Source organism: Artibeus jamaicensis, unplaced genomic scaffold (genome assembly GCF_021234435.1).
Source record: "Artibeus jamaicensis isolate MK-2021 breed Jamaican fruit bat unplaced genomic scaffold, CSHL_Jam_final scaffold_916, whole genome shotgun sequence".
Lineage (NCBI taxonomy): Eukaryota > Metazoa > Chordata > Mammalia > Chiroptera > Phyllostomidae > Artibeus > Artibeus jamaicensis.
Window position 1 is genome coordinate 51,999,850 of NW_026522059.1, and position 25,159 is coordinate 52,025,008.

Consider the following 25,159-nt stretch of genomic DNA (forward strand, 5'->3'; position numbering starts at 1 on the left):
ATGCAAATATTCTAAACAAAATACCAGTAAATCAAATACAACAATATATTTAATAATAATACATTACAATAAAGTAGGGTTCATTCCAGGGACACAAGGATGGTTAAACATATGCAAAAATCAATCAATGAAATATACCACATTAATGATCAAAGGATAATAACCATATGATATTATCAATAGATGCAGAAAAACATTTGATAAAACACAAAATTCATTTATAATTAAAAGACTTAGCGAAATGGGTAAAGAAGGGAAAGTACCTCAACTTAATAAAGGCTATATATGACAAACTGTCAGCCAATATCATACATAGTGGTGAAAAACAAAGCTTTTCCTTTAAAATCAAGAATAAAACAAGGATGACCAGTCACTACCACTTGTATTCAACATAGTTCTGGTAGTCTGAGCCAGAGCAATCAGGCAGTAGGAAGAAATAAAAAGCATAGAAATTGAGAAGGGAAAACTACAAGTGTCACTTTTTGCAGATGACAAGATTCTGTACATAGAAAACCTTAAAGACTCCACCAAAAATACTCTTAGAAACAATAAATACAGTGAAGTTGCAGAATACAAAATCAGTGTGTAAAATCCACTTCTTTCCTATGTACTAACAATGAAACTTCAAAAATAGAAATGAAATTAACTATTCCTTTTACAATTGCAACCCCAAAAAAAGAAAGAAAAGAAAATACCTAGGAATAAATTTAACAAAGGATGCAAAAGACCTATAAACTAAAAACTACAAAAGATTATTGAAAGAGATTGAAAAAGACATAAATGGAAAGATTTTCCTTGTTCATGGATTAGAAGAATCAGTGTAGTTACAATGGCCATATTACATTGTAATGTATAGATTTAATGCAATCCCCATTAAAATCCTGTTGTCATTTTTTAAAGAAATCAAACAAAAAATCTTTATATTTATGGCAAACCACAAAACACCATAAACACTCAAAGAAATCCTGAGAAAAAGAATGAAGCCAGAGGTACCACACTATCTGACTTCAAATTATGCTACAGAGCTACAACAAACAAAACAGCATGGCACTGGCTGAAAAACAGACACACAGACCAATGAAATAGAATTGAGAGATGAAAAATATAGTCACATGTATATGGGCAAATACTTTTTGATAAAGGAGACAAAAACACACAATGGAGGGGGAAAATCCTCTTCAAAAAACAGTTCTGGGAAAATTAGAAAGCCACATGCAAAAAAGAAAATAAAACTAGACTACAGTTTGTTTCCATGTATGAATATTAGTTAAAATGGATATAAGACCTAAATATAAGATCTGAAACAAGAAATTACATAGAAGAAAAAATGGATACTAAATTTATGGATCTTCATAACAGAGAATATTTTACAAGTTTGATACTGAAGGCAAGGGAAGTAAAGGCAAAAATAAATGAATGAAACCATATCAAAATTAATAGCTTCTACACAGGAAAAAAACAATACCCTAACAACAAAACAAAAAGACAACCAATTGCCCTGGCTGGTGTAGCTCAGTGGATTGAGCGCAGGCCTGCACACCAGAGGATCATGGTTCAATTCCCAGTCAGGACACATGTTTTGGTTGCATGCCAGTTCCCAACAGGGGATGCACGAGAGGTAACCATTGATGTTTCTCTCCCTCTCTCCTTCCCTTCCCCTCTAAAGACAAATAGATAAATAAGTAAAGTCTTTACAATTTTTTTAAAAGACGACCAACTAAAAGGAAGGTGATATTCGCAAAGAACATCTCCAACAAAGGTTTAATATCCAAAATATATAAAGAACTCATATAATTCAACAGGAAACAAAGAAACAAACAATCCAATAAAATATGGGCAGAGGACCTGAACAGACACCTCTCCTCAAAAGACATGTGAATGGCAAATACATATATAAAAAGATGTTAAACTTCACTAGCTAGTTGAGAAATGCAAATCAAAAGTACCATAAGATACCACTTCACACCTGCTAGAATTGCTATTATCAACATGACAGGTAATAACAATTGTTAGTGAAGTTTTAGAGAGAAGGAACCTCCATTCACAGCTAATAGGAATATAAACTTGTACAGCCACTGTGGAAAACAGTCTTGTGGTTCCTCAAAAAATTAAGAATAGAGTTCTATATGACGCTTCTGGGAATATATGTGAAAAATGTGAAAACTTTTATCACAAAGATTTATACACCCATATGACCACTGCAGCGTTATTCACAGTGGCCAAAGCATGGCGACAACAAAAGCGTCCTTCAATAGAGAACTGGATAAAGAAAATGTGGTATTTATATACTATGGAATACTACTCAGTCATAATGAAAGATAAAATACTGCCATTTACAACATGGAGAGACCTTAAGTATACTATGAAAAGCAAAATAAGCCGATCAGAAAAAGTTAAGAACCATATGATTTCACTCATAATTGGGGTATGAAACTGAAATTCATAGACACTGGCAACAGTATGGTGGTTACCAAAGAGAATGGGGTGGGGCAAAAATGAAGGTTAAGAGGGACAAATATATGGTGATAGAAGATGATTTGACTTTGGGTTGGTCACATACAACACAATATACAGATCATATATCGTAGAATTATATACTTGAAATCTTCATGATCCTATTAGCCAATGTTACTCCAATAAATACGTTAATCCTTTCCTAAGAATATATTTTTTATTGATCTTAGAGAGAGAGGAAGAGAGAGAAAAAAAAGAACACTGATGTAAGAGAAATGTCAGTCAGTTGCCTCTTATACACATCCCTACCGGGGATTGCACCTGCAACCTAGGTATGTGCCCCCACTTGGTATTGAACCTGCAACATTTTTTGGTGTACAACTGAGTCACCCAGCCAGGGCACCCCAATACATTTAATAAAAATGACTTTTGGTGGCTAAATGGTTATAAAATAAAAGACCTATACATATGCTGCCTACAAGAAACCCACTTTAGATCAAAAGATATACACAGACTATAAGTAAAAAGATAGAAAAAGATTTCATGCAAACAGAAAAAATCCTGGGACTGAAATAATTATATCAGACAAAATAGGCTTTCAAACAAGGGCTGAAACAAGAGACAAGGAAGGGCACTTTATAATTAGAAAGTGATCTATCCAACAAGAGGATATAACTTTTGTAAATATCTATGCACCCAATGTAGAAACATCTAAATATGTAAAGCAACTATGGACATACATAAAGGAGAGATTGATACTATACAGTTAGAGTAGGGGAAGCTTAATACCCCCATTGACATAAATAATCACACAGAAAATCAACAAGTGAACATTAGCCTTAAGTTACACATTAAAGAAGATAGACTTAATAATATTAGGATATTTCACTCAAAAGCAGTAGAATATACATTCTTTTCAAGGCTACACAGAACATTTTCCAAAAGGGACCATATGTTAGGCCACAGAACAACTTCAATACATTTAAGAAGATGGAAATCATATCAAACACTTTCTCTCACTACAATATGAAACTAGAAATGAATTACAGTAGAAAACTGAAAAGCACACAGACATGTGGAGGCTGAGTAACATCTTACTAAACAATGAATGGTTTAGCACTGAGGTCAAGGAAGAAATAAAAAATACTTTGAGACAAATGAAAATAAAAACACAACAACCCAAATTTTATGAGACACAGACAAAACAGTTCTAAAAGGGAAATTCATGGCTATACAGGTCTACCTCAATGGGAGGAAGGTGGGGAGTACGGGGTGGGGTGGGCTGGGATGGGAGAAATAGACAGAAAACTATATTTGAAAAATAACTAAATAAAATTTTTTAAAAAGAAATAAGAAAAATCTCAAAGAGACAATCTAATCTCAAACCTAAAGGAACTACAAAATGAAAGATACCTAAATGAGTAGAAAGAAGGACATAAATATAGTAGAACTAAATGAGTCTGAAAAATAGAAAAGATCACTGAAATTATGAACTCATTTTTTAAAAAAATAAAGAAAATTGATAAATATTTAGTCATACTTATCACCTAAAAAAGAGAGAGGGCATGAATGTATACAATAAAAAGTGAAGTAGAAGTGACAACCAATGCCACAGAAATACAGAAGAATATAAGGAACAATTATATGCCAACAAATTAGACAACCTAAAATAAATGGAGAAATTCCTAGAAACAAACACTCTCCCAAGGCTGAATCAGGAAGAAATTTAAATATGGGCAAAAATAACCACCAAAGAAATTTATTAGTAGTCAAAAAACTCTTACCAAACCAAAATGCTGGACCAAGAGGAGAGCCAAGATGGCTACAGATCCATCAACTTGTTCCCAGACCTGGACTGGTCTTGCAGCTAAACCACAGAGCAATGGACTCAAAAATCCAGCTGAGAGTAAGTGAAAGCATGTGTGAGTGAGTGTGGTATATGTGGACAAGTGTGGGGCATGTGCATGAGTGGGCAAGAGCCTGCCCACCTGCAGGGCATTCTGGAGCAGGTGGACCGGGCTCTTCTAGTGGAGCAGCTGCCACTGCTACTGCCCAACCCAGCACTTCTGCCTGTGCAGATTTGGGGTGCAAGCCATTTTGAGGAATTTAAAATATCCTCCTTGGGAAGAAGCCTCCAGAGTGCCTGCACCTCAGTGACCAGATATGTCTCTGTGCCCTCCACCCTGGCAGGGCTGTGCACCTCTCACCACTGCCAGGAACCAGGATTCAGAGAATGTGGCACTTACTGTGGAAGGGACTGTAGCCTCCCTGACCCCAGGTGCCACAGGAACCATGAGTGGGACAGAATCTAAGGAGGCTACAGTTCATCTCAGGAGATACGAGCTAAAGAGAGAGACAGCCAGGGCAGTGCTGCCTGAAGAAATAGCATGATAGGAGGAGGCCCACCCCGAGGCTGAGAATTACTGGAGGAAGTGTGAGGATACCCAACCCTCACCCTGTGTTATAGTATCACTGTTATACTATCATCGATACTATAGTATTGTATCATATCACAGTGCCATCTGGGAGCAATCCAGAGAGAAACTTTATTTAAAACTGTCAGAGGGCCCTGGCAGGCTGTGGACAGCCCTGACTGAGAAAGACTTTGTGCTTTTTGAGAAGGGAGAGCATGTGGAGAACAGGCCCCCAGGGCTTGGTGCTACAGTGAGGGGGTCACACACCCAGCTTCAGTGCTTAGACAGAGCTGCTGTCTGCATCAAGCAGGAAAGAGCTGCCCCCTTTTAAATAGATTGGCCCCTCAAAGGAAATGGACAGCTAATTCACCAGAAACCATACATAACTAGAAAGATCTAAGACAGACCTAGACATGTGGTGAGGGATCAGGGAAACACTCCTATCATCTTCCCTGAAAATTGAACAGCACATCCCCACACCAGCCCAGGGGGATGATCTAGGGTTCCACCCTCCTAATCACACCAGAGGCTCCAACTGGGGACAAGTGGAGAAGGTACTGGCAGCCTTCTTGGGTCGTTAAATGAACTACTCCTGGGCCCTGGGCTAATGGAAAGCCGGTGGAGCAGAACACTGGGGACCAGGCAGATCTGAAGGAGACTGCCACAGACTGTGGATCATTTGTAGTCTCAAACAGACTGCCTAAGGCCAGACTAGGACACCACCTGACCTTGCCAAGGGCAGATCCAGAAAGAGAAGACAGTGGTAAACTCTAGATTCTACAGAGATGAATTTCACCATCGTCTTCTCCATGATTTGTGTTATTTTCTCTCCTGCATAGCTTTTTAGTGTTCATTTCTTTGTCTTCAAGTTTGTGCCTATTATTTCCACTAGACTTTTTATTTTAGTATATTTCAAATCTCATATTTTGCTCTTTGCTTCTGTTATTTCATTTTACCTTCTTTCTTTCTCTTCTTATTTTTGTTTTAATTTTTTTCTCTGTCTACAACTTATTTCTATTCTGCACTCTTACTATTTTTCCCCTCTCCGGCCTCCCCAAACCATTTTTCTTGTGTTTAGTCACCTCACATTTTCCCACATTCTTAGAATACCCTTATTCTCCCTCCACCTTTACCAATTTTTGTTCATTGGTTGTTGATATGATGGTTGTTGTTGTATTTCTTCAATTTTATTTCTAGACCATCACTACTTTTGTATTTCAAATCTCAAATTTTACCATTTCCTTCTCTTACTCCATTTTGCTTTTCTCCTACCCTTTCTCTTTTTTTTGTTATAAATTTTAGTTTTTCCTTTCCCTAGCACAATTTTCATACTTCACTTTTAGTATTTCTTTTTTCTCTTTCCTCTCAAAATCACTATTATTTTCTCTAGACATCTCATAAACTTTCTTTTCTTTCTTTTTTCCTTCTTATTCCCATTCCACTGGTATTAATCTGTGCTCACTCGTTGATATTGCTGAGGTGCATCTTTTTTCTCCAATTCAGTTCCTAATTTTTTCACTGTTGTTAATTTTTTAAATCTCATACTATAATCTTCATTTTACTTACTCCATTTCACCTTTTTGACCTCTCTTTTTAAAATTATAATGTAATCCTATCTTCTTTCTTTCTTCACCTTGTTTCTATCCCCTACTTTTATTATTTCTCTACCCTCTACCCTCTCAAAATCACTTGTCTTTCAATTAGTCATCTTATATTCATTTTTCCTTTCTTATAATAGTGATAACCTCTTTATAACTTTATTAATATTTGCTTATTTGCTGTTCATAATGTGGTTGTGGGTGGGGTTATAGCTGCAGATGTGGCCTTTTCTTCCTGGGTTGTTTTGTTTTGTCCTGATAGCACCTGTACAACAGCATATAAGACATGGTGAGCCAGAGGGAAGAACCCACCAAAGAATGACCCAACATCAACCAAAACCCACGTACAACAAGTAATACCACATAAACTGCATAAAGGGCATCACAAGAGCATTAAGTTATGGTGCTCAAGGAGACTGCAACACAGAGTCCCACAGATCTCCTACCACAGAAGATATTACCACAAAGACAAGGAATCAAAGCAGGTCAATCCAATATGCAGACACATACCCAAAGAGTCACCTAAAACTAGGGGACAAGGAAACAACCCCTAATTGAAAAAAAATGGAGGAATCCACAGAAAGAATGTTAAGGGACACTGAGGGAATAGTCGAGCAGACACTGAATTCAAAATAATGGTTATTAGGATGCTCAAGGAACTCAGTGAGAACTACAAGGAACTATGGAAGCTACAAGGTACTTACTGGGAACTACAACAACATGAAAAAGGACATAGAAGATATCAATAAGAACCAAGAGGAAAGGAAGAATACAATACCTGAAATGAACTATGCACTAGGAATTAAAAGCAGATTAGATGAAGCAGAGGATCAAATCAGTGAGCTGGAAGACAAGGTAGAAAAAAACTCTCAGACAGACCAACATAATGAAAGAAAGACCAAAAAAGAGCAAAGATAGTTTAAGGTGCCTGCAGGATAACTTTAAATATAATAATATTCATATCAGGGGGATACCAGAAGGAGAAGATGAGAGCAAGTGATAGAAAACTTGTTTGAAAAAGTAACAGAAAAACTTACCTAACTTGATGAGGGAAAAGCCACAGAAGTCCAGGAGGCAGACAGGGTCCCAATCAAGATGAACCCAAAGAGGTCTACTCCAAGACTTCTTTGGCATAATTAAAATGCCAAAATTTAAAGACAAAGAGAAAAATCTTAAAGGCAGCAGGGAAGAAACAGATAATGACACATAAGGGAGCTCTGATCTAGCTATCAGCTGACTTCTCCACAGAAACACTAAAAGCCAGAAGTAAATGGCAAGAAGTATTCCAAGTAATGAAAACCAAAGTCCTGCAAACAAGACTGCTCTATCCAGCAAGGCTGTCATTCAAAATGGAAGGCAAAATAAAGAATTTCCCAGACAAAAAGGCTGAAAGAATACATCCCTACTAAACCACTACTGCAAGGAATGCTAAAGGAACTGCTTTAAGATTAAGAAAAAGAGAGAGAAGAACACAGGTACAAAGGGGAAAATGGCAGTGAATAAGTTCTTATCACTAATAGCCTAATGTAAATGTATTGAATGTTCCAATAAAAAATATAGGCTAGCTGAATGGATAAGAAAATATGGCCCACCTGTCTATAGGAGACCAACTTCAGAACAAAAGATCTACACAGATTAAAAATGAAGAGATAGTAAAAAATATGCCAAGCAAACATGAGAAAAAAAGCTAGGTAGCAATACTTAAATTAGACAAAATAGACTTCAAAAAAAAAGGCCATAAAAAGGGACAGACTAGGTCACTACCCAATACTTAAGAGAATAGTCCATCAAGAAGATATAACCTTTGTAAACATATACGACCCAACATAAGAGCACCTAAATATACATGACCCAGCACAAATAATGCGCCTTTTTATTACAAAAGTGTTTATTACAAAATCATAAGCATGCAATTCTGTAATATAAAAATATCACACTCAAGCACATCATATGACAATTTATGTGATATCTTCAAATTAAAACGATAAATTATTATACACACATTACCCTACCAACTCCACTCAGCAGGCATTACTTCTGCTGTACCCTGTATAAAGAAAATCTTGGAGGACTTAAAGAAAGATATTGACAGCAATACACTCATCATTGGAGATTTTAACACCCCATTGCCAACAATGGACTTTCCAAACAAAGAATCAGCAAGGATATTGTAGCTATTCAACAGCACTTCAGGAGTATCCAACCCATGGCTCATGGACTGCATGCAGCCCAAGATAGAAGTGAATGCAGCCCACACAAAATCATGAATTTACTTAAAACATTATGAAATTTTTTTTGTGATTACATGTCATAATATATTTAATGTATCACAATGTATTTAATATGTGGCCCAAAACAACTCCTCTTCTTCCAGTGTGGTGCAGAGATGCCAAAATATTGGATACCCTTGCTCTAGATCAAACAGACTTAATTGATATTTACATAACCTTCCACCCCCAAAAAGCAAATTTTACATTGTTTTCAAATGCACAGAAACATTTTCAAAGGTAGGACACATGGTAGGATACCAAAAAAGCCTTAACAACTCAAAAAAATTGAAATGATTACCAAGCATTTTTTCGAGTTACAATGGCTTGAAACTAGAAACTAACTTCAAGGAAAAAACTCAAAACCATTCAACGCATGAAGACTAAATAATATGTTATTAAGTAATGAATGGGCTAATGATGAGATCAAAGAAGAAATAAAAAAGTATCTGGTAACAAATGAACATGAGCACACAACAGCATTAAACCCATGGGACACAGTGAGGGCAGTACTGAGAAGCAATTTATAGCAACACAGGCCTACCTAAAGAGATAGAAAAATCTGAAATAAACCACTTAACTCTACATCTATAAGAACTAGAGGACCAACAACAAAACCCAGAGAAAGTAGAAGGAAGGACAAAATCAAGATCAGAGCAGAATCAAATGATATAAAGAATTAAAAAAAATCAAAGGTTCAATAAATCCAGGAGATATTCATTCTTTGAAATGATAAATAAAATTGACAAGCCTTTAACCAGACTCCTCAAGAAAAAAAGAAAGAGGATCCAAATAAATAAATTCAGAATTGAAAGAGAAGAAGTCACAACCAATACCACAGAAATACAAAAGATTGTAAGAAATTCCTGTGAACAACTATATGCCAAGAATTGGACAATCTGGGTAAAATTTCTAGAAATATACAATCTTCTAAAACCGAATCAAGAAGAAGCAGAAAGCCTGAATAGACTGGTAACAACTAGTGAAATCGAAGCAGTAATCAAAAAAAAAAAATAGGCACACAAAATCCCTGGAACAGATGGCTTCACAGGTGAATTTTACCAAACATTTAAAGAAAAAACTAACTCCTATACTTCTCAGACTATTCCAAAATAATCCAAGAAGAGGGGAAGAATCTCAAACTCTTTTTACAAGTCCAGTATTATCCTAAATCCAAAACCAGGTAAGGACACAACAAAGAAAGAAATCTACAGGCCAATATCTCTGATAAACTTAGATGCTAAAATCCTAAACAAAATATTGGCAATCCAGATCTAGCAACATATTAAGAAGATTATGATCAAGTGTGATTCTTCCCAGGGATACAAAAATGGTACAACATTCATAAATTAATAAACATAATGTACCATACAAACAAAAGACAAAAATAATATGATCATATTAATAGATGCTGAAAAGGCATTTGGGAAAGTCCTGCACCCATTTATGATAAAAAACACACAATAAGGTGGGAGTGGAGGGAGCATTCCTCAATATGATAAAGACCATACATGAGAAATCTACAGTCAACATTATACTTAACAAGGGAAAACAAAAAACTCTCCCATTAAGATCAGGAGGAGGACAAGTTTGTCCACTTTCACCACTTTTATTCAACATAGTATTAGAAGTTCTAGCCACAGTGATCAGACAAGAAGAAGACATAAAAGGCATCCAAATTGAAAAGGAGGAAGTAAATCTCAGTATTTGCAGATGACATAATAGTGTTCATAGAAAACCCTATAGTCTCCACTAAAATACTACTCGACCTAATAAGTGAATTTGTCAAAAACAGTGGGACACAGAGTCAATTTTTAGAAATTGAAGGCATCTCTGCATACCAACAATGAAATATCAGAAATAGAAACTAGAAAAAAATCCCATTTACTATAGCAACAGGAAAAATAAAGTATCTAGGGATAAACTTAACCAAGAAGGTAAGAGACCTGTACCAGAAAATTACAGAACACTGAAGAAAGAAATTAAGGAAGACACAAAAAAATGGAAGCATGTACTATATGCATGAATTGGAAGAATTAACATCATTAAAATGTGCATATTACCCAGAGCAATCTATAGATTTAATGTAATCCCTATTAAAATATCAATGGCATATTTCACAGATATAGAGCAAATATTTCAAAAATTTATATGAAATGAAAAATGACCTTGATAGCCTCAGCAATCTTGAGAAAGAAGAACAAAGCAGGAGGGATCACAATACCTGATATCAAACTATACTAGAAGGTCACTACAATTAAAGCAGTCTGATACTGGTATGAGAACAGATGCATAGATCAATGGAACATAATAGAGAACTTAGACATAAACCCAAGTCTTTATCATCAATATTTCACAAAGGAGGCAGGAATATAGAATGGAGTAAAAATAGCATCTTAAATAAATGGTGTTGGGATATCTGGACAAGTACATGCAAAAAAATGAAACTAGACCACCAACTTATACCATACAATAGAATAAATTCAAGATGGATAAAAGACTTAAATATAAGTTGTGACACCATAATGTCCTAGAGGAAAATATAGGCAGTAAAATTTCAGATATTTAATGGGCAATATTTCTATCAATATATCTCCTATGGCAGGGGAAATAAAGAAAAAATAAACAAATGGGACTACATCAAATTAAAGAGCTTCTGCATGGCTAAAGATACCAACATCACAATGAAAAGGGAACCCACTATATGGGAAAATATATTGGCCAATGATACCTCAGACCAGAGTTTGATCTCCAAAATATATGTTATATGACTGAACACAAAGATAAGCACTCCAATTAAAAAAAATGGGCAAAGGACCTGCATAGACACCTCTGTAAGGAGGTTATACAGATGATACATAAACATGAAAGGATGCTCAACATCACTATCAAAATTACGCAGATTAAACCACAATGAGATATCACCTCATATAGGTCAGAATGGCCATCATTGGTAAATCAACAAACAAGTTCTGGCAAGGATATGAAGAAAAGTGAACACTAGTGCATTGGTGGTGGGAATGCAGACTGGTGCAGCCTCCATGCAAAACACTATGGAATTTCCTGGAAAAATTAAAAATGGAACTTCCTTTTACCCAGTGATTCTAATTCTGGGATTATACCCTAAGAATCTTGAAACATCAATTCAAAAGAACCTATGCACTAGATTCATAGATTTCCCCTATTTTCATAGCAGTGTTATCTATAATAGCCAAGTGATGGAAACAGCCTAAGTGCCCATGAGTAAATGAGTGGATAAAAAACTGTGGTACAGAGGGAAGGGAAGTTAAGGGGAAAAAGGGGAAGGGATTAGGAGGAACAAATAGGAAGGACACAGGGACGAAAACTAAGGAGGGTGGAAATGGGAGGGAGGTGGGGAGCAAGGGGTGGGGGAGGCTGGGATGGGAGAAATAGACAAAAAACTGTACTTGAAAAATAACTAAATAAAATTAATAAAAAAACGGTGGTACATTTATACAATGAAATACTATGCAGCAGAAAGAAAGAAGGAAATCCTATTCTTTACAACAGCATGGATGAAACTGGTGAATACTATGCTAAGTGAAATGAGCCTGGCAATGAAAGACAAATACCGTATCATCTCACCTATAAGAGGAACCTGATGAACAAAACAAATGAGCAAAATTGAACCAGAGGTATGGAAACAAAGAACACAATGACAGTGATCAGAAGTTGGAAGAAGGGGTTAAGGGTGGAAGGATGGGAAGGAAGAAAGTCATGGAACACATATGAATGACCCATGGAATGAACAACAGGCTGGGGATTGACTATGGGTATGGGAGTGGGCTGGGCAGAGGAGAGCAAAGGGGGAAAAATTGGGACAAGTGTAATAAAATAACAATAAAATATTTAATGAAAAATATTAGCAAACCAAATTCAGCAATACACTGAAAAGTTCACACACCATAATAAATTGGGATATATTCCTGGGATGCAAGATTAGTTCAATATCCAGAAAAACAAAATATGAAGGGTAAAAATTACATGATTATATCAAAAATGCATAAAACATTTGACAAAATTCAACCTCCTTTTATCATAAAAAACTCTTAGCAAAGTGGGGATAGAAGGAACCTACATCAACATAATAAAAGGCCATATATGACAAATCTAAAGATAATATCATGCTAAATGGTGAAAAGCTGAAAGCTTTAAGATCCGGCACAAAAAAGGGATGTCCACTTTTACCCCTTTTGTTCAATATAGTGTTGGAAGTCCTAGCCAAAAGAGCAATTAAAGAAGGAAAAGGAAAGTAGAAGTATCTGTATTGGACAGGAAGATGTAAAATGGTCATTATTTGTATCTGACATGATATTATATAGAGAGATAAGCCTAAAGAATCCAACAGGAAACAATTAGAATTAATAAATAAATTTATGGGGGAAATGCTGGGGGGCAAGTGGAGACAACTGAACAATAAAAAAAGTTAAAAAATAAATAAATTATTAAAGTAGCAGAATACAATATTAATATTCAATAATTGGTTACATTTTTATACACCAATAATAAAATATCAGGAAGATAAATTAAAAAACAATTCTATTCACAACTGCATGAAAAAAATTTAATTACTCCGTGGTCAGGTGGCTCAGCTGGTTGGAGTGTTATCTGGTCCGGTATACCAAAAGGTTTAAGGTTCAATTCCCAGTCAGAGCACATACCATATTTTGCCATATGTAATGCCCACCCACATTTTTGGGCCAAACTTTCAGGGAAAAAAATCTTTCACTTTAAATTTTAATTCAATTATTTATTTATTTAAATTTATATAATTGCTTTTTATATTGCAAAGGAATTTAAGCAATGATTTTAATGTATTGTGGCACAAGAAATTTGATGTAACAAATAATTACAAAACACAAGAACAAATACAAGGTATTTCAGGTACTACCCATGTATAATGTGCATCCTTATTTTTCCCCTCTAAAATTTCGGCAAAAAAGTATACATTATACATGACAAAATATGGTACCTAGGTTACAGGTTTGATCTCTGGGTGGGTTGTATATAGAAGGCAATTGATCAATGTTTCTCTCTCATATTAGTGTTTCTTTTTCTCTCCCTCTCTCTCTGAAAATCAATAAACATGTCCTCAAATGAGAATTAAAAGACTAATAATAAAAATTAAAAAAATAAAAAATAAATTTAAAAAAATAATAAATTACCTAAGAATAAATGTAACTAAGGAGGTGAAAGACCTGTAATCAGAAAACTATAAGACACTGTCAAAAAAAATCTTGAACACACAAATAAATGGAAATATATATTATGCTCATGAATAAAAAGAATTAACATTGTTAGAATGTCCTAACTACTCAAAGCAATCTACAAATTTAATGAATCCTTATCAAAATACCAATGCCATTTTCACAGCACTAGGACAAATAATCCTAAAATTTATATGGAAATATAAAACACTCCAAATAGCCAAAAGTAATCTTCAGAAAGAAGAACAAAGTTGGAGGTATCATGTTAAAGGATATCAAACTATACTACAAGACAATAGTAGTCAAAACCACATGGTACAGTTATAAAAACAGACACATTGATCAATGGAAAAGAATAGAAGGTCCAGAAATAAACTCGTGTATATAGTCAATTAATGTATGACAAGTGAGGCAAGAACATACAATAGGGTAAAATAAAGACAGTCAGGTCAAAAAATGGTATTGGAAACACTAAACAGACACATGCAAAAGAATGAAGCTGGATCAATTTCTTACATCTTAGACAAGAATAAACTCAAAATAGATTAAAGATTTAAATGTAAGACTCGAAACTATACAACTTCTAGAAGAAAAGTGGCAGTAAACTGAGTGACATTGCTCTTAGTTATATGTTTTTGGATATGTCTCCTCAGGCAAGAAAAACAAAAGAAAAAGAAACAAATGGAACTACATCACTTTAAAAAGTTTTCATAGTAAAAGAAATCAACAAAATAAAAAACCTACTGAATGGGAGATGTTTGCTAGTGATACACTGAATAAAGATTTAATTTCCCAAATATATAAAAAACTCATACAGCTTAACACCAAAAAACAGACAATCCAGGAAAAGAAGAGAAAAAACTCATGGAGAAGGACAACAGTATAAGGATTGCCAAAAGGAAAGGGGTGGAGTGGGTGTGGAGGAGTGTAAGTGGGGAATAAATGGTGGTAGGTGGAGACTTGACTTGGGGTGGTGAACACAGTGCAATTTACAGATGATATGTTAGAATTGGGCACCTGAAACCTGTTTAATTTTGTTAGCTAGTGTTATACCAACAAATTCAATAAATACAAAAGAAAACCAACTGACAGTGATTTAAACCTTTTTAAAAATTAAAATAAAAAATAGGCAAAGGAACTTAATAGAAACTTATCTAAAGAGACATATAGATGGCCAATAGACATATGAAAAGATCTTACTAATCATCACAGAAATGCAAATTAAAACCACATTGAGATATCATCTTATACCTGTCAGAATAACTTTCATTTATAAATCAACAAACAACAAATATTACCAGGATATGAATAAAAGGGAACTTTCATGTACTGTTGGTGGGACTGCAGACTGGTACAGTCACTATGGAAAACAGTATGGAGTTTCCTCAAAAATTTAAAAATAGAAGGACCTTATGACCCAGCAATTCCACTTCTGGGTATGTATCAGAATAAACCCAAGACAGTAATTCAAAAAGATATTTGCATTTCAATGTTCATTGCAGCATTATTTACAATAGCCAAGATATGAAAGCTACCTAAGTGTCCATCGATAGACAAGTGGTCAAAGATATGTGGTACACATACTTAATGGGATATTACTCAACCATAAAAAAGAATGAAATCTTGTCATTTGTGACAACATGGATGGACCTAGAGGGAATTATGCTAAGTGAAATATGTCAGATAGGGAAAGACAAATACCATATGATTTCACTTATTAGTGCAATCTAAAAACCAAAATCAATGAACAAATAAAACAGAAACAAACTCATAGATACAAAGAATAATTTGATGGTTGCCAGATGAGGGGGTCTTGGAAGTGTGAGTGAAGAAGGTGAAGGGATTAAGAAGCAAAAATTGCCAGTATTAAGTGAAGTGTTTAATTGGTATAAAGACTGTAGTAAGTAAAATAAGATACAAAAAAGCCATCTAAAAGTTACTAATTTTTTCAAATATTGTTATTAAAGCTATAGCTTTTTGATTACAGATTCACATTTTAAAACTTATTTAAAAAATGCCAGATGATAAGATTTTAAATAAATAAATAAATTATATAAAATAAAGTAAGAAATGATAAATAAATTTAAAATGTCATTATAAAACTTAAAGTAATAACTTGGAAAGTAGCAGCAAGATCATGGAAAAATAGTGGTGATTTGACTTTAAAATATTTAAGAGCATTGAATTTATTTTCGTCTCTAAGTAGTCACATAGGAAAGCCATTTCAGAAGCTAGACTATATTTTCTAATTAGAACAAAGGGGCTGAACTTAAGTAAAAACACTCTTCCAATCCATGAGGCAATTACCAATATTTGTGGGTGCAATAACATGAGGATCAGATTAAGGATAATAACAATGAAAGAAAAGACAAAAGGTAGTACAATAGTCTTAATTCAGAAAGAGTCAAGAGAGCCTTTTCAACATCACCTCTAACCTGAACTATGTTGGGGGAAAGACTGGAAATGCTAATAAAGATTATGATTAAAGGCCGACTGCGGTTATAAATTGCTTTTTTAATGGTGATGATAGTAGCTGACATAGAGTATAATAAGAAGATTAAAATGTCAGTATTGATTTTTATTAGTGTCATGAACAATATATAGTATATTTAAATCATCTTCTTTTGGATTAGTATTTTTGTAAGTGGTATCTCTAGAAGCAATAACATGCCCAATGCATTATAAAAAGAAAATGAAATAAAGTTGCCGATGTTCCTTACAAAATAGCCGTAACTTTTATACTGAGGAAAATATACCACATTAACTAAGATACTCAAATTTCAGGCGCAAAACAAACTCTAGGTTTTAGATCACAACAAATCTGAAGAAAATATTGGAAAAGTAATCATAGCAAATGAAGTTGTACAAAATTAAGAACATTAAAAATATAACCTTACATATAAAATTAGAACTTAAGAAAAGATTTAATACATAAATGATAAATAGGTTCTCTATCTGGGTCAATTTAAACATGAAACAACTGGGGACTTCTGGCCAAGATGGAGGTGTAGGTAGATACACTGTGCCTCCTCACACAACCAAAATAAGAACAACAACAATTTAGAAACAAAAAAACAAGCAGTACTGACAGAAAATTGAACTGTATGGAAATCAGACAACCGAGAAGATAAAATAGACACATTCGTCCAGACCAGTAAGTGGGGCAGATACCAGCAGCCAGAAGGAGAGGAGTCGCAGCACAAAAAGCAGTGGCACCAGGCAAGAAAGGCATGTTGGGAATGCAAGACAGCAGTGGGAGGACCATAGGCACCCAAGCGGTAGCTGGACGAACCTGGGCATGGGTTGGCAATGGCAAGACCCAGCAAGGTGGTGAACGTAAAGCAAGGCACTGTGCGCAAGGCGACTGAACATACAGTCCCACATTCGCACGCAGAAAAATGAGGGGAAAAGGGGGAGAGAGACAGACCATGCAACCCAGGGTCCCAGTGCCAGGAAATAAAGCCTCGAAACACCAATTGAAAACACCTGTGGGGGTTGAGGTGCCCGGAGAGACTTCCAGCCTCACAGGAGAGTTCATTGGAGAGACCCACAGGGTCCTAGAATGTATACAAGCTCACCCACACGGGAATCAGCACCAGAAAGGCCCAGTTTGCTGCTTGGGAGAAATGGCAGAGGAGGCTGAGATCCAACAGAGAGCAGAGCAAGTGCCATTGTTTGATCTCTGACCCACATCCCCACATATAGCATCACAACCCAGTGACTGGGTTGCCCCACCCTAGTGAACACCTAAGGCTCTGCCCCTCACTACATAACAGACATGACCAGAACCCCTCCCCCCACAAAAATGGCCCAAACAGAAGAACAGATCAAAGCCACAGAGCCAATACATCTAAGTGACCAAGAGACAGACAACCTATCAGATGCACAGTTCAAAGCACTGGTGATCAGGATGCTCACAGAATTGGTTGATTTTGGTCACACATGAGATGAAAAAATGAAGGCTATGCTAAGTGAAATAAAGGAAAATGCACAGGGAACCAACAGTGATGGGAAAAAAACTGGAACTCAAATCAATGGATTGGACCAGAAGAAAGACGGAAACAACCAAACAGAAAAGAATGAAGAAACAAATTTTCTTTTAAATGAGGAGAGGCTTAGGATCCTCCAGGACACCTTTAAATGTTCCAGCATCTGAATCACAGGGGTACCAGAAGGGGAAGAGGAAGAGCAACAAGTGGAAAACTTATTTGAACAAATAATAAAGGAGAACTTCCCCAATCTGGCAAAGGAAATAGACTTTCAGGAAGTCCAGGAAGCTCAGAGAGTCCCAAAGAAGTTGGACCCAAGGAGGAATACACCAAGGCACATCATCATTATATTAGCCAAGATAAAAATGAAGGAGAGAATCCTAGAAGCAGCAAGAGATAAAGAGACAATTACCTACAAAGGAGTTCCCATCAGACTGTCAACTGACTTCTCAAAAGAGACCTTGCAGACAAGAAGGGGCTGGAAAGAAGTATTCCAAGTCATGAAAGACAAGGACCTACGTCCAAGATTGCTCTATCCAGAAAAGCTTTCATTTAGAATGGAAGGGCAGACAAAGTGCTTCTCAGATAATGTCAAGTTAAAGGAGTTCATCATCACCAAGCCCTTATTTTATGAAATGTTAAAGGGACTTATCTAAGGAAAAGAAGACCAAAAACATGGATAGCAAAATGACAGCAAACTCACAGATATTAACAACCACACCTAAAAGAAAAGCAAACTAAGCAAACAACTAGAATAGGAACAGAACCACAGAAATGGAGATCACATGGAAGGTTAGCAACAGGGGAGTGGGAGGAGGAGAGAGGGAGAAAAGGTACAGAGAATAAGTAGCATAGATGGTAGGTAGAAAATAGACAGGGGGAGGGCAAGAATAGAATGGGAAATGTAGAAGCTAAAGGACTTGTGACACATGGACATGAACTAAAGGTAGAGGATGTGGGTGGGAGAGGGTGTACAGGGTGGATGGGAAAGAAGGGGGGAAATGGGACAACTGTAATAGCATAATCAATAAAATATATTTTTTAAATAAAAGAAACAACTCGGGACCTATTGAGCTTAAGCACAATCATTCTGTTGAATATAAGCAATTATCAATTTAACAATAATAAATAATTTTTATAAACTGGTTCTTATTAAAGAAAAATAGATGAATTAATTTTGTTTGTAAATTTTCCCAGCAATTATCACTAGGTTTCTGAGTTGGTCTAATGACTAAGCAGGTAAAACTAAATAACTGATAAAAGATAATTTTTAGAAAATTAGGAGAACAAGAAGCATTACTATTTTTATTTATATATTTTAAAGATTTATTTATTTGTAGAGAGAGGGGCAGGGAGAGAGAGAGTGAGAGAGAAACATCAATGTATGGTTGCCTCTTACACACCCTATACTGAGGACCTGACCCACAACCCAGGCATGTGCTCTGACTGGGAATTGAACTGGCAACCTTTTGTTTCATAGTGCAGTGCTGAATCCACTGAGCCATGCCAGCCAGGGCACATTACTATTTTTTAAAATAATTTTGTTCTTTCTCTTTTTTTCCAACTTTATTTATTTATTTTTAGATAGAGGGGAAGGGAGGGAGAAAGAGTGGGAGAGAAATATCAATGTGTGGTTGCTTCTCATGTGTCTCCTACTGGGGACCTGTCCTGCAATCCCCTGACTGGGAATCAAACCTGTGACCCTTTGCTCTACAGGGCCATGCTCAACCCACTGAGCTACACCAACCAGGGCTACACATTACTATTTTAATTAAAACATATTTTTGTTTAAATTTCAGAAAACTAAGCTTTGAAAACAAACCATCATTTTAAAATCCACCTGCCAAGGAAATGAACAATGAACAACTTTTTATTTTTTATTTTATTTTTATTTTTTAGAAATAGAAACTAAGAAAACAATGTCATTTACTGGTGCAACAACAAAAAAGATAAGGTACCTAAGAATAAATTTAATCAAGGAGGTAAAAGAACTATATTCAGAAAACTATAGGCCACTGAAGAAAGAAGTTGAGGAAGATACAAATAAGTGGAAGTATACATTGTTCATGATTGTAAGAATTAATATTATTAAAATGTCCATTCTACCCAAAGCAATCTATACAATCAATGCAATTCCTATTAAAATACCAATGGCATATTTCACAGAACTAGAATAAATATTCCAAAAACTTATATGGAATCCAAAAAGACCCTAATAGCCTCAGCAATCTTGCAGAAGAACAAAGCTGGAGGGATTATTAATTCTGATTTTAAACTATACTTTATGGCCACTGTAATAAAAACAGCCTGGTATGGCATAAGAACAGATGTATAAACCAATGGAGCAGAATGGGGAGCTGAGGAATACACCCATGACTGTATGATGAACTGATATTTGACAAAGGTGGCAAGCTCCTACAGTGGAGCAAAGACAGTCTCTTCAGTACATGTTGGGAAAACCGGACTGGCACATGCAAAAAAATGAAACTAGAGAACAAACTCACACCATACACAAGAATAAACTCAAAGTGTACAAAGGACTTAAATGTAAGTTGTGAAACAACAATAATCCTAGAAGAAAACACAGACAGTAAAGTCTCATATATCCAACATAACAATATTTTTGTTTATATATCTCCTAAGGCATTGGAAACAATGGAAAAAATAAACAAATGGGACTACATCAAATTAAAAGGCTTCTGCACAGCTAAAGAAACCATCAACATAATGGAAACCTACTTTATGGAAGAACATTTTCACCAATGATAAGGGTTTAATCTTCAAAATATACAAAAAAGTAATACAACTCAATGCCAGGAAGACAACACAATGCCAGGAAAGAGATCTGAATACACACTTCTCCAAACATGACATACAGAGGGCCCATAGACATATGAAAAAATGCTGAACATCATTAACCATCAGAGAAATGCAAATTAAAACCTCAATGAGCTATCACCTTACACCTGTTAGAATAGCTACCATCAATAAATCAACAAACAATATGTTGGCAAGGATGTGGAGAAAAGGGAAACCTAGTGCACCATTGGTGGGAATGCATTCTGGTACAGACACTGTGGAAAACAATATGGAGTATCCTTAAGAAATTAAAAACAGAACTCCCTTTTGATCCAGTGATTCCACTTCTGGAAATATACCCAAAGGATTCTAAAACACCGATACAAAAATATATATGCAGCCCTATATTTATAGCAGCACTATTTACAATAGCCAAAATTTGGAAACAGCCTCAGTGTCCATCCGTAGATCAGTGGATAGAAGAACTTTGATACATTTACACAATGGAATACTACATTGCCATAAAAAAGAAAAAATTCTTACATTTTGCAGCATCATGGATGGACCTGGAGAAAATTATGCTAAGTGAATTAAGCCAGTTAGTGAAAGAACAGCCTGATCTCACTTATATGTTGAACAAAATAGTAACAGAAGCTTAGATATACAAAACAGACTGACAGCCTTTGGAGAGGAGCAGTGGGGGATGAAAGATGGTGAAGTGATTACCCAAAGAACATTTATGCATGACCCATGGACACAGACAATAATATGGGGACTTACTTGGGGAGGGGAGAGAGGAGGGCTGGATGGAGGTGGGGAAGGAGAGAAAAACCAGGAACAATTGTAGCTGCATAAACAATTAAAATATAAAACTAAAAAAGAACCGTTTTTAAAATTTACATTCTAGGCAGTTACTATTAATTGTGCATGCCATAAAACATAGCTTGGTGACTGAGAAGCTGGACTCTGAGTCAGAAATCTGGATTACTTATTTTACAAGACACATCACTCAAAGGGCCTTCCCCTTCCCCTACGTTTGATTCCCTGCACAGAAAGACTCTGACTGAAACCACAATCACTTCAGCAGGTGAGAGGGTCAAATTCCCTGGGCACCCTGTTTCTGTTGCAGATCATGAGGAAGCCATTCCCTGCAATGACAAACGTCTCACCCATTTTGAGCCTTTAATGATTTAACTCTCTTTTGATCATTCTATAGAAGACATAAAGTCTCCAAAAAGAAATTTTGATTTTTTTCGGTTTCCTATACTGTTCTTAACATTTTCCCATGTATTTTGTTCCTATTAATTTATACTTTTTAAAAATATATTTTATTGACTATGCTATTACAGTTGTCCCTTTTCCCCCTTCATTCCCTCCACCCTGCACACGCCCTCCCACCCACACCCCCCACCTTTAGTTCATGTCCATGTGTCACAAGTCCTTTAGCTTCTACATTTCCCATTCTATTCTTGCCCTCCCCCTATTTTCTACCTACCATCTATGCTACTTATTCTCTGTACCTTTTCTCCCTCTCTCCTCCTCCCACTCCCCTGTTGCTAACCTTCCATGTGATCTCCATTTCTGTGGTTCTGTTCCTATTCTAGTTGTTTGCTTAGTTTGCTTTTCTTTTAGGTGTGGTTGTTAATATCTGTGAGTTTGCTGTCATTTTGCTATCCATGTTTTTAATCTTCTTTTCCTTAGATAAGTCCCTTTAACATTTCATAAAATAAGGGCTTGGTGATGATGAACTTCTTTAACTTGACATTATCTGAGAAGCACTTTGTCTGCCCTTCCATTCTAAATGAAAGCTTTTCTGCATAGAGCAATCTTGGACATAGGTCCTTGCCTTTCATGACTTGGAATACTTCTTTCCAGCCCCTTCTTGTCTGCAAGGTCTCTTTTGAGAAATCAGCTGACAGTCTGATGGGAACTCCTTTGTAGGTAATTGTCTCTTTATCTCTTGCTGCTTCTAGGATTCTCTCTTCATTTTTATCTTGGCTAATATAATGATGATGTGCCTTGGTGTATTCCTCCTTGGGTCCAACTTCTTTGGGACTCTCTGAGCTTCCTGGACTTCCTGAAAGTCTATTTCCTTTGCCAGATTGGGGAAGTTCTCCTTTATTATTTGTTCAAATAAGTTTTCCACTTGTTGCTCTTCCTCTTCCCCTTCTGGTACCCCTGTGATTCAGATGCTGGAACATTTAAAGGTGTCCTGGAGGATCCTAAGCCTCTCCTCATTTAAAAGAAAATTTGTTTCTTCATTCTTTTCTGTTTGGTTGTTTCTGTCTTCCTTCTGGTCCAATCCATTGATTTGAGTTCCAGTTTTTTTCCCATCACTGTTGGTTCCCTGTGCATTTTCCTTTATTTCACTTAGCATAGCCTTCATTTTTTCATCTCATGTGTGACCAAAATCAACCAATTCTGTGAGCATCCTGATCACCAGTGCTTTGAACTGTGCATCTGATAGGTTGTCTGTCTCTTGGTCACTTAGATGTATTGGCTCTGTGGCTTTGATCTGTTCTTCTGTTTGGGCCATTTTTGTGGGGGAGGGGTTCTGGTCATGTCTGTTATGTAGTGAGGGGCAGAGCCTTAGGTGTTCACTAGGGTGGGGCAACCCAGTCACTGGGTTGTGATGCTATATGTGGGGGCGTGGGTCAGAGAGCAAACAATGGCACTTGCTCTGCTCTCTGTTGGATCTCAGCCTCCTCTGCCATTTCTCCCAAGCAGCAAACTGGGCCTTTCTGGTGCTGATTCCCGTGTGGGTGAGCTTGTATACATTCTAGGACCCTGTGGGTCTCTCCAACGAACTCTCCTGTGAGGCTGGAAGTCTCTCCGGGCACCTCAACCCCCACAGGTGTTTTCAATTGGTGTTTCGAGGCTTTATTTCCTGGCACTGGGACCCTGGGTTGCATGGTCTGTCTCGCTCCCCCATTTTGCCTGGTTTATCTGCATGGGAATGTGTTACTGTTTTCAGCCAGCTACCTCGCTTGCCTCACTGGGTCTGCCCATTGCCACCCTGTACCTGGGGTCTGCCAGCCACCACCTGGATCTGCCAGCCATAGCCTTTTTCTGCCAAGACCTCCCTCTGCCAGCCGCTGACTCCACCCCTCTTACCTGTCTGAATGGTTGCTGAATCCATACAATTCAATTTTCTGTCAGTTCTCATTGTTTTTTTTATTCTACATTTTTGTACCCCTTAATTTTGGTTGTGCAAGAAGGCACAGTGTGTCTACCTCTGCATCCAGCTTGGCCAGAAGTCCCAGATAGGAATTTTAAATGAGAACAGATTTTAAACGCAAGAACTGAAGAGAGCCCAAGAATTCAATCTTTTAATCCTGTCTCAATATGGGGTATACTATATGTTCTGCTGTTATTGAATAGTTTAAAATGCAAAATTCTCAATAATAAAATTGATTGTGGAGGCGGGGCCATGGATTTCCTACTAAAATATTGCCTCATATAAAAGCATCAGCATGAAGGCTTGTACTCAATTCTGATAGACATGTGTTCCGCTAAACAGGTGAAACAAAACTGACGGAATGAATCATAGGACACAGAAGTAAATAATACCTCGCTTCAGGACATCACGAAGCATGGTTGCCTGGAAAACAACTGCGTCAATTCTTAATGCACACATAATAAAGTTCAGTGTGTATTGGACAGCATTATACATTCTTCAATTTTAAAATATTTTCCTGAGGAATACATACAGACAACTGTCATTTTAGTTAGTGGGTGTAGGACTTTCTGGAATTCCAGTAGTAAATAGAGAAGAGACTACGTACTTATCATGCTCCTGACATAATTTTGCTAAAATTATCACCAATACTGAAAATTCATTGTCAGTGTGTGTTTATTTTTAAATATGCACTTTAAAAAATTTACCTCTGTGAAGGAAAATCTAACTGTAGTGTATCCTGCAAAACCTGTTAAATTGGACTTTTCAGAATATTACCTGAGGTGCATTTACCACATCTAAGGTAGAAATGCTTGCATCCAGTACCTATCAGTGATATTATCTTCAAATGTCTACACTTAAAAATCACATGCTCACCTGATAGAATTATTTGAGTATTATTTAAAAACATAGAGAATTTAGGACTTGGGTTATCTGTTGGTCAAGTTCACAAATAATAGCTCAGTTCTTCACTTACCATCAATACAAAAACAAAACACAGGTGAGGTGTGTTCACAGAGGCAGCACACACTCCATGGAGGAAAGTGGAAAATTACTTACATTACAGCAAAATGTTGCTGGGTTTTGTTATCACAGTAGTAGCTTGAATTGTTTTGGATCAATTATCAATAGATTTTCTCTTTCACCACCTCTCTGGTGTATAGACAGAGACTACATGAAATAAGCCCATTGGCTTATTCCTCATACTAAAACAGGGACTCTGAATACAAGAC

At 36.3% G+C, this 25,159-nt stretch overlaps 1 protein-coding gene across 1 annotated transcript in view; it reads right to left on the minus strand.

Moving 5' to 3' along the window:
- The window catches only part of LOC119039362 (suppression of tumorigenicity 18 protein), a 127,435-nt gene that overhangs the window by 91,899 nt on the left and 10,377 nt on the right, over positions 1 to 25,159 (minus strand). The window lies entirely within an intron of this gene.